We start from the raw sequence: 14267 nt of genomic DNA, 5'->3' as shown, positions 1-14267 counted from the left end.
AGCTAGAGGTGAATTTTGGCTGCCTTTGTGGTGGGCTGGGGATAAGCCAGAGGTTGCACCATGAGGTTAGGTCTTCTAAATATGACCAGCATATTTAGCATAGATTATGGCTAGGTGAATGTGAGAAAGAACCGTGATGGTTAGATGACTTCAGAAGAAGCAGTAAGTTACTAGAGCGAGACAGAGAAAAAATCACAATTGGAAGGAAAGGGGTATCTTTTAAAACAGGAGATTCCAGTGTCACAATTACACAAGGCAGCTTGTATTTGCATGACCCATGACTTATCCATAGTAACTTTGATTTAACCATTTTCTCGCATTCTCCGGACACACACAGTGACGTTAAGCTAAACCCACAATTATGCCAAGCTTGCATACAAATAGTCGCCTAGTGTGTAGTGAAGGGTGCCTCTGGTCCCCTTTCCCCAAAATCACGACGCCCCACCGTTCCCAAGTTTAGAACGAGGCTTCCTTCCTTTGGCATCCAGCTCTCAAATGGTTAAACGAGATAAGTTCGCTACCGAAAATCCCTAAGGAGCCTCTTTTCTGCCTGGGGAAAATGACATCGATTTCACCCCGGGAAGAGAAAACACGCCATGTGGAATCACACAACCGCAGCCGTTGAAACAAATTCAAAAGTGGAGGAGTTGCCGCGCTTGAATTTTTTTTTTTTATAATCACCACACCCTGAGCAAACAAACTAATACTAACAAACTCCCGCCCAGCCTACTTTCCCAGTTTAAGGCATCCTCGTTGTGATTTGTTCCTGAATGACGCGCTTTTTCTTCCCCGTCGACCCCTAAGAGTTATAATATCGTGTTTCACTGAAACCCAGCGGCTTTTTCTTTCTTTCCTCCTCCTCGTTGCTACGATCGATTGGAGGCAAATTCCAGCTCTCGCCAGCGCGCACTCCAAGGAGCTCCAGAAAGTTTGCATCAGCCAGCCTTTCTCCCTCAGGGCGCTGAAAACCTCGCTCTCTGCCGCCTATACATCCTCCTCCTCTCCCCCCCCCCCGCGCCGTCCCCTGACGGGAGCCGCAGCTGGAGCGATCCTGGCTCCGCCGAGTGCCCTCGGCTCCGCCCTCGCGATTGTGCCTCGGCATGTGAGCAAGATCCCATTTCAAGAGGCTCCTCCGCTTGCGCCTGCGACTAAGGTGGCTCGCGAGGACACCTCTCTCTCTCTCCGCCTCCCCTCCAACTTTTCCCCTCCCCATGTGATCTGATTCCTCCCCCCACTTTTCCCCTCGCTCCCTCCTCCCCTGGACTTTCCTATGAGGTCACCAGCTGCTTCCTGGCTCCTCCCCTCTGCATCCCCTGACTGTTGCGGGCCGTGGCTCCGCCTCCCCTGTAGAGAGTCCGCTCCTCGCGTTCATTTCATTCCTCTTCTCATTCCGAACATTCTTAGCATCGCTCGCGCTGCACAAGCCCATTCGAAAGCCCAGCCCGCCCTGCCGCCACCGGTTTTGGGGGCAGTAACTAATCACTTGAAGGGCTTCAATAATCCCGCAAGCCAACAAGCTGTAGAGCCCAAGACGCACACACACAGTGATTTTTTTAAGGGGCAAAAAAATCCAAACATCCAAAAAACAACCAACAAGCAAAAAAAAAAAAACCAAAAACACGAAGGCTATAGACATTTTTAAAAGCAAGGCAAAAGTCCCCAGGGGAAGCTGGAAGAAGTTTTGAAATTGATTTGCACAAAAAACAAAAAAAAAGAAAGGCTGGTGGTGTTTGCAAAGGTGGGGAGTGGAGTGGAGGTAAGTTTTGTGCGTGTGCGTGGAGGGGCGAGTGGAGGCTGGAGGGAGCAGCTTCTCTTTACGGTTCGCTTTGCTTTGTGTGGCAGGGAACGGTGGATGGCGGGAGGGGGGAGATCCTCTGTTATTTACTTGGGAGAATCGTGTCGGTTGCCCCCCCCTCTTTTCACGCCCCCCTCCCTTCCCGCGTCTCAGTCTCCGCAGGTGAACAGAGGGGAGAGGAGTTGTGGGGAGGGGGGAAGCGAAAAATCAGGCAAAGTAGCCTTGGGAGACAGGGGAGGGGGAGGCAAAACTGTTTCCAGCGGAGTTTAGCCTGATTTGGGTATTTAGCCAGAGCTGCAACAGGCGGCCGCGCCGTTCCTCTCTCGCCCTCTGCGCCTTATTGCTGTTTGCTGCTTTAATTTAGTTGCCTGAGTCACTGCTTTGCAGCCTGGCGCGCGCGCGCGCACTCTCTCTCCCTCCGTCTCTCTCTTCTCTCTCTCACACACACACACACAATCCCGCGCGCGCGCACGCACACACACACACAAATCTTTGGCATTTTTCACATTTTTCGTCGAGGAGAAATAACTTGGGAGCAGATCAGGCCTTGAATAGTAAAATGAACCCATCCCTTGAGTCCCTCGTCTTAGCGCTGAGCTTTTGTAAAAAGTGTCTGGATCGGAGATTTAGCTGCCTGTTTAGAGGTTTGAGGTTTTGTTTGTTTTTTTCTTCTTTTCCCCCCTTTTTCGTTTCTCCCCCGTCCGTCTCCCTGTTTTTATCCCTCCTTTTAAAGATGAAAGAAGGAATGTTCTCTTTCGTTGCTTCTTTGCTTTCTCCAGAACTGCTGCTTAATTGCACATTCAAGTGGAAAAATTTTCCGGAGTCAGCAGAAACATTGTATCCCAAAAAGACAACAAAGTCACAGTTCCAACAAAACGAGGAGATTGTCCCTGGAAAACTTCCTTAGGTAGGAGCCCAATGTTTATTTATTTTCCTCTAACCTTTTACAGGAACCTTGTGCATCCCCTCCCTACAGGTTAATAGCGCTGCTGGCCAAGAAAAGACTCTTTTGTTCCACAATTCACACTGTCAAAGAAAGGAAGTCCACTTACATAGGGGGGTGGGAATTAAGTTTATCTAAATCCAAAACAAAAAAAAATAGAAAGTGAGTGGTTCACTAGCCAAACTCTTGTTTTTTATTCCAATCTATTGGGGGGGATGGACAAACAAGAAATGCATACAATTCTGGATTGGTTTTCTTTTTGTAAAAGCACCTAACATTAACACTGAATTAAAATATTTTTGAAACTATGAAAAATCAGTGTCACCTGTGTTTCTCAGGAGAATAGTTAAGAGATTAGAAGTGACCACCTCCTCTGGATATGGGGGTATGTCTCCATATTAAATGGCCTTCAATAAATGCCTCCAAAGTTGATGGGCACCTACCTTTCTTTATTTCTAAATGTAAGTGTCTTTATATTTTAATTTCAGGTGTGAAAATCTTTCTCTTGCTATATATTTTCTATTTTTTTAAAAAAAGCATAGTGCGTTTTACTGTTTATGTGACTTCTGGCATGATGTATCTCTATTCTGATTTAAAATAGCCAATGAATAAAAGTAGCTCAGCTAAAACTCTTTATCAGGAATACTAAACATTCTAATCTGTAAATTAATCAAGTTAAAGAAACATCCTTAGTTGTAGTTTTGCAAGACTAATCTAGATAAGTATCAGTATTGAAAGCAGTTAAGTAAAAGATCACCTTTCGCTAAGCTTACAATGCATTTTATCTGGATGTAGAAATTGTACCGGAAGGACAGAAACTCACAAAAAGAAAAAAAGCATTATGTACAGTGCACTGGAAACACAAATTGTAAATAGAAATCTGGTCTTATTTCATACAAGATTTAAAGAAATGTGCTCCTAAATTTGGAATGGTTGTCCTGGGGTACATAGTGCATTGCCATCTCTATAAATAGTTGGGGAATACCACTGCAAGGACATTAGACTGTACTGACAGTGTTAAAAAGATTCCAGATAATTCAGAGGCTGTTTTACACTGCCTTACTTCTGTATCTCTGTACAGACAGCAGCTCCTGCCTATTTTTCAAATGGAATGCTGAGAATTCATATTTCTCTTCAAAAGGTCAGGAGTACAAACTTAAGGCCTAGCTGAGTTTTAGAAAGGATTCCTGTGTTGGAGGGGTACTCTTTTAGTATTTTCACAGCTCCCCACAATCCATTTTAGATTTCTTCATATTTTATTTTAATTCATGTTTATGCTGTGATGATTTGTTAATAAAGTTAGCTATAATAACTTTGAAGTTCTGATTGCATTAAATATTTTCAACATTTATAGATGCATTGTTTAGGAAAATAGTTTGAGCCTTTGATTCCATATTCTCCCCTTTTGCTAAATGAAAGTAATGGAATGATAAGATCTGAATATATGTGATTGCTGTTAATAAATATTGATGTTCAGTTCTGCTGAAAACATTTAAAGTTATCAAAAGCAACTGCGCAGTCTGTTATATGTATAATTAATATTGTATTTAGGTCCAAACTATGTTCATTGAAGTTATCACAAGGAAGAGTGGAGTGTTGGTTTTGAAAGAAAGTTTAGTAAACAGTGGAAAAGAACAGTTTTAGCACAACTAAGAACTTGGCCCTTAGTGAATTCCAGCTGGAAGATTTTTAGTGTTGGAATAATGTGGCTTTTATGTGTGTTGGTTGAAAAGCCACTTTAATAATTTGAAAGTAACACTTTTTTTTCCTTTTGCTTAGATGGTGAATAAATTTTTGAAAGAGGTAGTCTTTTATGGTAGTTCTCCATTGGTAATGAAAGTTAAGATTAGAAACATGAACACAGTAAGCCCTAACATGTTTGTAAAAAGTAAAAAAAAACATTTCTAGAGTTCAGCAATTAAATTATATTAAAAAAACTTTTTCAAAATGGATATATCTAGAGGCATTAAAACAAGAAGGGGTGGAATTAGTATTGTAGTTGTTAACATGAAAGTATTATGTAGAATTGCCCAAAGGTGTACTAGAACTAAATTGCAAAAACTTCTAAGCAATGGAAAGTTGAAGGAAAAATAAATATAAATGTTTTTGTGTATATATGTATAATAAAAAGTGGCAATTGGGTAGCCATTATCCTATTATAATTCTAAATGAACTGTGCTTTCTGTGAAAACAATGTATTTTATTTTAAAATATTTTGGCCTTATTGTGAAATTTGATATGCAGCATGTGCATTTAAGTAAGGAATGGATATCTTATAAGGGTATTTTTAAGTTTTTAACCTAGCAGGGTTTCTGGCACAGTTATGAGTTTCACACTGTTTATCTGAAATGGCTTGATGCCTTGTTTCCTAAAGCTGCTTCATTAGTTTAGGATTTAAATATTTGTTGCATCAAAGCCTTCATATTAACATGGGATGTGTGTTTATTTATGCTGTTATGCAATTAATTTTTTGCTGATTTGATCATTAAGATTCTTATGTTTTGAGAATTTTGAGAATTGTAATCTAGACAGTAATTAAAAAATAAAAATATAGCTAAACATACAATGTGGATATGAATTGCAAGTATATATATATATATATATATATATATATATATATATATATATATATATATATATATATATATATATATATATATATATATATATATATATATATATATATTCTGATTATGGTTCTGCATAGAGACAAAGATATATTTAAACAGAAATTCACTCATGTCTCCATGGTTTATTGTAGTGGACATTTTTTTAAAGTTACCTACGATATACAAGTGAAAAACTCTAATAAGGATGTATTTCAATTGGAAATATATTTGTGTTATGAAAATTATATCACTATGTGGAAGCTGTTGCTTTTTGTGGCTGCACATTATCTTTACTACTTTTCTATAGAATCATGTAGAAATCATAAACTTAGAAATGCAACAGTTAAACATTTTCTACAAAAGTCTTATTGTATTGATAAGTGTCCTTTTGTAAATCTAGTTCAGTGTAATAACCAATTGATCCCCCAAGTCTGTAAATATCTTTTCAGATATCAAAGACACATCAAGTTAATTGATCACTGGAATCTTCTTGACCAGAGGGTATGTGGGGGGGGGGGGATAGGAGATGGGAAATATGCGTGTTCAGAAGAGAATCTACTACATTAGCTATGAATTTATCCTTGGAAGTTCTTGCTTAAAGATGAGAACAGATCTTAATACAATACATGAACTAAAATAAAATATCCCTCAACAACGGCCAAGTGATCTCAAGCTGATGTTTTATGATGATGCGATTTAGAATCAGAAACAAATGTACTTTTTTATTTTGAAGCTTCATAGTCACTTTGTAAGCCTTGCATGCCAACTTGGTAGACTCACATTCTTACATCACAACAGCAACTTGTAGTGTTGGCTCGTATCATCACGATTGGCTTGACACCCTGGATTTATGATTGGGCTCCCAGGATCCTATCTTATAATGCTGCTTGGAGTGGAAAGACTTAATTGGGGATTTCTAAAGTAGATCATATTGTGGTACAGTATTACAAAATCCTGATTAGTCGTTATAGGAGGATTTTTAGGTGATGAGTCTGTGCTGGAAAATAATCTTCAGTGTTAAACAGACACTTTCCTGGGAATGCTTACTCACAAATAACTGTCTAGATCATAGACAGACTACATTGGAGTCCTTTTTTTCATAAGAAGCAGTTTCATACCCCAAGGAAACTTGTTATTTTATAAAACCTCAAGTGGAATTTTATTGAAGGCAAGTATTTTATTTGCTTTCAAATTATTTTAAGCAATTTGAAGCTTAAAATAATTGAATGAAATTATGTGATTATGTCCTGTACAAGGTATGTTATTTTGTAACCTTTGATCCTAAGCAATTCTAACATAAATTTCAATACAGCACTTAGGTCACCAGAATACTTGGGAGCAAAAGTTTGCACCTCAGTTTGGTATTATCGGAAGGAGGGTATTAGGGTAAGAATGAAACCCTATAATACCTACTAATACCTGCCTGCTATAATACCAGTAAGGCCTCCTAGCTTTAATGTAGAGAGCAGGTTTTACAGGAAAGGTAGGGGAAGAATTTGGGAAAAAAAGAGAAAAGAGTATATTGTGAAAAATCACTGACTTCCCTTTACTTTCAAATAATAGAAATTACAATAGGATTATTTTAAAATTGCCTGATTCTTTATTATATTTAGCCAAATAAAATTGAAGTATGCTAATAGTTTTTGCTTTTCTTTTGTTTCAGCAAAAGATTCAAAGCAGCCTAATGTTTTGGCAATTTGACAACTATTTCTTTTATCAAGACCAAAACTTAAAAACCTATTAGTCAAATGATTATAATTTCATTCCCATTGATCTCTAATATCAGTGTATTCTATTATTTTAACAGTACATAAACTGAAAGCTACTCAATGGGAAATGTTAATTATGTGAGAACATATTGAACTTACTTTCTCTGCAGCTAACTCTTTAGTGCATCTGTTGCATTGCTTTATCCACAGACTTTCTGAATTATTATAATTCGGTGTCATACTAGCTTTTGGAAAGAGTTCAAGATGGTATTTTAAGTTAATATAAAGGCATCCTAAGGAAAATCCAAAGTGTTAATATATTCAGTTCAGTATGAAATTCATGTTGAAAATTATCTTATTAGCAGATCAGATGATAGCAGAGACCCTTTAATTCTTTTAATTCATTTTTGTGTGCTATATGTTCTCTCTCTCACACCATCCAAACATAGCTAAATTGAATTTATTTGAAAATATATGAAATTCAGCTCATCATGTCAAATTAAATACTATAAAGGTCTATCACGCATATTAAACTTTTTTTGTGGTGAAGGCCTTTGAGCGCTTGATTTGCTGTTCTTAAGGGATGCTTTTAAGAGCAATATGAAAACATACATATATACGTACATACGAAACTTATAATCCTTCATTGTAAATCAGATGTGAATCTATGACTTCTACAGAAGGCAAGTTGTAAATCACTTTTTTCTATTACTTCTTGCCACCTTACCTTTTTGACATTGTTAAGACAAATTCTATTTGCTCTTAATGTTCTCAAAAGTTCTTGCAGAACACAATAATGATTTCCGATTCGCTAAACTGATACAATTTGTTCACAGGATTTGTCAGCATTATATAGGATCAGAGCATTAATTTCTTTTGCAGTTGCAAATGAAAGCTTCACACCCCTCCACACCCCCCAGTGTTTTGTTCTTTGCTACAGTGCTGCACACGGTGTTGCTGAAATGCATAGAAAACCCCATTGAAACAAAATGACTTCATTGGAGTTGGCACGCAAGAGCAGGCAGAATCCACTTCGGCCATGCTGAAATAAAGGAAGCCAAGTGTTTTAAATAGCCACTCCCCTTGGCCAGAATGTTTTGAGAGAAGCTCATTGTCTCCCTCTGAGCTCTAGCAGTTTGTCTGCCTCTGTTAACTCTCCCAAACCAGACAGCTCGCTTTTGAAAATTGACATCTGGTTTACTCTTTGTTCACCTGTTTTTTTAAAAAATGCAAATAGATGTGCGTGCAATTGCCTTAGAGGCGTTTTTTGTTTCTTTTCTATGTGTCTGGGGTGGGGTGGGGTGGGGAAAAGCCACAGAGGGTTCTGTCAATGCTTCCAGTAGAATACTATATACCCTGTTGTTACATTAATAACGACCAAAAATAAAATAAAAAGTTTTAGCACCATATGGCTACTTTATTTTTAGATAGGTTATCAGTGAATTTAGCTGATCAATAGTAGTTTTATGCATTTCATGTTTGGATTTCCAAGGAGCTTGGTTATTCCAGATGAAAATATTCCTTAAATGCTACAGGAAGAAACCAGAGTTATCATTTTATTGGAATTGCTTATTTGCTGAAATATGTAGTAACAGCCATATTACTTTATAGCCGTGATGGTGAACCTATGGCATACAGAGCAATCTCTCTAGGCACATAAACCATTGCTTGTTGCTCTTCCAGGTTCCGGTTCACCGGCCAACTGGTATTTATGCATTTGGGAGTGCCAGAAACCGGAAAAGCAGCTGTACACATGTGCATACTGGGAATATGATCTTCTGGTTTCCGACACCCGCATATGCATCAGCGAGCAAATCTTTGCATGCATGTGCACCAGCCACCTTGTCTTCTAGTTTCTGGCACACATGCACATGCAAACACAAACTGGTGTGCCGGAAACTGGAAGATCATCTTCCCGGCATGCTCACTGGGCGGCTGCTCTTCTGGTTTCCAGCATGCGCGCGGGCCAACACTACTCTATAGTATATATTTCAATTGTTGAACTAAGTTTGCAGAGTTATTGGAATGCTTGACTTTTTTTTTTCTTATAGCAAATTCTGCCTATGGCTTAGCTGGTAACTATGAATTAATGCAGTGCTTGGATAAATTTGGGCCCTGTGGAATGACCTGGAATTCTTTTGACTCTTCTTTGTTTTTTCTTAAGGCTTAGACCTGATGTGTTCATCTCTTTCAAAGATTACGCCAGAGGAGCTATTTCTGAAATTGCATGGGTTACTTAGAAATGAAATACTGTAGATTTTAGATACTACATTCATTACTGATTAATACATCCCAAACTTGGAAATTGGATATAAAATCAATATGCTTCCTTTTCAGCCCAGCAAAACAATTTTTAAAATGTTGTCATCTGAGAGTTATTGGTAAAGTACTAAAAGGATATTTTAAACTGGCCCAGGACCCACCTGCGTGCAAGCAACCTAAACATATCGAGTCTAAATGTTTCTGTTTAATAGATCAAAACACATTCTGAGAATTCTTATGATATAAAAAAAACTTTTATTGATTCAATGTTAGACTATAACTGCAATAATTGAAAACAGTGCAGTGACGTGACTAATTCTAACTTTAGTAACATTGAATTACTTATATCTTTAATTTGTTTCTAAACTTCTGAAGAATTGGGAGATGTTAGAATAGGCAATGGGATTTTTTTTTCTTTGCCTATTCTGTATTTTTGGTGTAGAAAATATTGGTTCCAACAACCTTCCATTTTTGTAATAGAATGTTTTTAGAATAAGATTGTCTTCTGTTGCCCTCTGACCCTGCCAAATTCATTGTTCCTGGGATTTTCTTACTTGACCCATCTTTTATTTTAAGGATTATATACTCTCTTGTCTCTCTTCCATCCAATCTGCTTATACTACTTTCTCAAGGGTATTTTTCTACCGTAGTTTTTTTTCCTTTTTAAGGCTCACTATTGTTTTGATATTTCAATTTCCCGTAGTAGTGAATGTGCCCCTTCCAACTTCCTTTTCTAAACTTTTTTTTAATATGTCACCTACTGCTACCATTCTCATTTTTAGCAGTGGTTGCTGATTTCTAATCCAAACATTAGTTCTTTATGCAAATCAGATTGTTTGGTATGAGCTTTTTCTTTCTCATTTTATGAGTTGCATGGCAACATTTTCCAAATACTTAGTTTTATCTAAATAGTCCATTAAGCTGGTCAGCTAATATCTCTTGTCCTTCCTAAGATCTTAATATCTTCATATCTCTGTGTCTAAGAAAAAAGATTTAAAACTTTTCAACCATCTTTAGATTATTCATCTGAGAAAGAAATTTTTAGAGAGACAAGATGTTTGAGGAAGTTAATGCAATGAATTTAAATCTTCTATTTGGTGCATTGACTTTTTAGAAACACCTTATAATTATTTTCTCTTACCTTGAAAATGATCAGAATAATGTTTTATACAGCACTCAAGCATTGTCATCTCTACAAATAGCCAAAAACTGAAAAAAACTAAGTATAGGTTTCAATTTTAGCACTACAGATAGTCCTTCACTTACAACAGTTCCTGTTTAGTGACCGTTCAAAGTTATAACGGCACTGGAAAAAGTAACTTATGACCGTTTTTTACATGACTTCTACAGCATTCCATATAATCACGTGATCAAAATTCAGGACACTTGACAACTGATGCATGTTTATGATGGTTACAGGATCCCGGGGTTATGTGATCCCCTTTTGTGACCTTCTGACAAGCAAAGTCAATGGGGAAGCCAGACAACTGTGTTACTAACTGAAGAGCTGCAGTGATCCACTTAACAACAGTGGCAAGAAAGGTCATAAATGGGGCAAAACTCACTTAACAAATTTCTCACTTAACAACAGAAATGTTGGACTCAATTGTGGTTGTAAGTCGAGGACTACCTGTATAAAACAACGGTCCCCAACCTTCCTGGTGCTGCAGAGTGTCCAGTGGTGGGAGGGGAGAAGAGGGGGGATTCCTGCTCGCATGTTAAAGTCCATTTGCGCAAGTGTGTGCATCCACTACTCATACAAATGGAGTTTTGCATGCTTGTCCACTGCTTGCATGGCTCAATTCCCAACAGTTTGGGGACCCTGCTGCTAATCTTAACAACTTAATTACATAATCATTTTTATTTAATGAAGGTAGTTCTGGGACTGAAGTCATACATATCAAGATTTTCTCATTTAACAGTAGCATTTATATAGATTAGTCCCCAGGTTGCTTTCTGATTTTTCTGCTGTATGCAGGATTATCATTTATCATTGTAAAGACATTCAATCTCCTTTCCTGAATCTGTTGTCTTCTCCCTCAGAATCTAAGGCCAGTCAGGAACATTGGGTTTGTAGGATATCACAAATGGAGCTGTCAAATAAACTGGGGCATATATATGATATAGCCCTAGCGCTGCGTATATTCCTAGCGCCGTGTAATGGAGTGAGCTCCTGTTACTTGTCACAGCTGCTGCCAACCTAGCAGTTTGAAAGCATGTGAAAAATTCAAGTAGAAAAAATAGGAACCACCTTTGGTGGGAAGGTAACAGCGTTCTATGCGCCTTCGGCATTTAGTCATGCCGGCCACATGACCACGGAGATGACTTCGGACAGCACTGGCTCTTTCACTGGCTTTGAAACAGAGATGAGCACAGCCCTCTAGAGTCGGGAACAACTAGCACATATGTGCGAGGGGAATCTTTACCTTATATATGATATGTTCCTTCCCAGGGTCTTTCAGTCTCTGAACAGCCTCTAGAATTAAATATTCTAGATTGCTCCTCCTGCACTGTAGGTTCTCCCCACTGAAGGGAGGTATTAGGGAAAAATTCACAAATGGTACAGGATTGTTCCAGACCAGGATGGAATGATGGAAAACAAAGAATCTCCACTACAAATTGCAGATAAAATCCATATGATTGATTTAAATGTGCCATATGGAGGGATGCTATCTGGAAGAATGCTTAATGGGGGGAGGGTGTCCAACAGTAATGAAGGAGGCATGGTGGTGACAGGAAAGGATTAGTGGGAGTCCTTGGCATAATTCATCAGAACCTTGAGGACTGATTGGGTGGGCATTTGGAATGGGGGGGGGGTTAAAAAGAATCATTGGATAGCATTTCATACCATACATGGCCTAAAAAAAACTGTCATGAGCTGACCATAGGAAAAAAAGCAGGCCAATTTTCTTGCTAGAAATGACATTATTGCTATAAGATGGTATGTGCACACATACATGTGCACACACAAACTCTATATGTATATTAATATATTCCGATAGTGCCACAATTCTAACAACATCGGATGATGCACAGAAGAATGTCAACATAAAAGCAGTTTCCCAGTGAGCATAGACAGTGATTAAATAATAAATAAGAAGGCTGTTCTTTTCGACATTAAGCTAATTAAAGTCTTATTTGGAAAGGAAAGTTTTGTGTAGCTTCCTAAAAGGAGCAAGGGGACTAAACATATCTCGAGGGGAACACATTCCATAGCGTCAGGGTTACTACAGAAATTCCTGCCTTTGTGCCATGCCCTTCTTGAACATAATCTATGTGAAGTAATCCAGTGCTATACTAAGAACACTTTTATAGAAGGTGGAAATCACTTTGAACAGAACTCTTTCTGTTTCATCCTCCATAGATAGATGATGCAGAATGTAAGTGGAGCTACATATCTTAGTACAGGGATCGGCAACCTTAAAACACCCAAAGAGCCATTTGGACCCATTTCCCACAAAAAAAGAAAACACCAGGAGCCACAAAACCCTTTTTGACATCTAAAATGAAGAAAGCACCGCATATATCATTTTTATCTTTATGCTATGTATATAAAAAAAAAACTAGTGTGTTGCATTTATGAAATTAATGAACTGCTACAGAGAACACCAATTTTTATTTCTGCATGCAACAAAAATATTTTGAACTCAGAAAAAAAGATGGGTCGAAAATCTTAATAAAGCTTGTGTGTTGGTGGGTGTCACACACTGGCGGTTGTGATGCATATTTTGACAGGGAGCCAGAGGAGAGGGATGCAAGAGCCACATGTGGCTCCAGAGCCGCAAGTTACAGAACCCTAGCTTAGTAGGTGAAATAGAACTTTCCAAAAATATGCCATGAATTGGCAACCTCTTTTCAGAAATGAGATGATTCGGTCAACCATATTTCCAGAAATCTATTGAATAAATGGATGAATAATCTCAGGAATAGAGGAGAGGCTGTGACAGGAAGTGAAACATACAGTCAGAGAAGAAAGATAAGTTATTGTCAGAATGGCATCCAGGATCTTGAGACATTGTAGGTCAGAAATAAAATTTGAAGCTGCAGAAGAGAGGGAGTGTGACAATTGAAACCCATTGTTGAAAATACTCTCTTAGCCTGCAATACTCGAGGCAGGAAGAAGCACAGACCTTGCTATCTGCTCTAGTGGAAGGCCATCAAAAGTCACAGAGAAGAAGAGTGATTTTAACTAATCCTAAAGATCTACTTGTCTGGCTATTGTGACACAGCTGTAAGACTTCTCTTGAGAGAAGGAAGAAGATACAGTACAGCTAGTTGCTGTGAAGCAATTCCTCCTGTTTCCAAGAAAAGATGATGGGAAAACTAGGGATACTCTGAAGTTATCTAACCAAACCAATACATATATGTGAGATGTTAACTTCTCTTGTAACAACCTGGACTGGAAACTATTCTTTAAGATCTCTCAGATGTCTGATTACTAATATTTATTATACATGAGTAGTCTATTTTTAAATCAGAAATTTACATGCAGACAAGTTAAAATTGGAAGATTCTGATTCATTTTCTCAGTGGGGATATATGTCTTGTCTCTTTTTAAGGTGGGGTAGGTTGCACCTGTTGGTGGTTTTGGAAATAGCTGCTAGACTTCTTGTCATTATGACAACCAGCTGTCATAGCAGGGCAGGTGGTGAGGGGGTGACAAAGATTTCCAGGTGCAAAATGAATGTGGTGGGAGGATCATAGTACAAGAAATAATCCAGTTTACATGCTAAGTCATTGGAGTGCTTGTTCTGCAGGCTAGGAGTTATAAGAGATAAGAATGTTAAAATGGGGAAAAATTGTGACCTTGTGACCATCTGTGTAAGATTATGAGAGGGTGCTTGATACATCATGGAAGATGGTGCTAATGTTCTAAAGCATCGTTGGTAGCCAAAAACTCTTAGGTAAAAATACCATAATTTAACTCTCCTGGTCTTTAGGGTATCTGT

At 38.2% G+C, this 14267-nt stretch overlaps 1 protein-coding gene across 5 annotated transcripts in view; it reads left to right on the top strand.

Moving 5' to 3' along the window:
* The first annotated feature begins 638 nt into the window (after window positions 1–638).
* TEAD1 (TEA domain transcription factor 1) overlaps window positions 639–14267 on the top strand; it is a 219176-nt gene continuing 205547 nt past the window's right edge. For 2 of the 5 annotated variants that reach the window (XM_081936859.1, XM_081936856.1), the window contains exons 1-2: window positions 639–1756; window positions 2575–2702. The gene's annotated coding sequence lies outside the window, so the exon portion shown is untranslated. Of the gene's footprint in view, window positions 1757–2182; window positions 2440–2574; window positions 2703–14267 lie in introns of those variants that run through there. The other 3 variants (XM_081936860.1, XM_081936858.1, XM_081936857.1) reach the window with 2 other exon arrangements.

The sequence above is a fragment of the Natrix helvetica genome, assembly GCF_964273705.1.
Source record: "Natrix helvetica genome assembly, chromosome: 1".
NCBI lineage: Eukaryota > Metazoa > Chordata > Lepidosauria > Squamata > Natricidae > Natrix > Natrix helvetica.
Note: the sequence above shows the minus strand (reverse complement) of the source record. Positions and strands in the feature narration are given on the sequence as shown.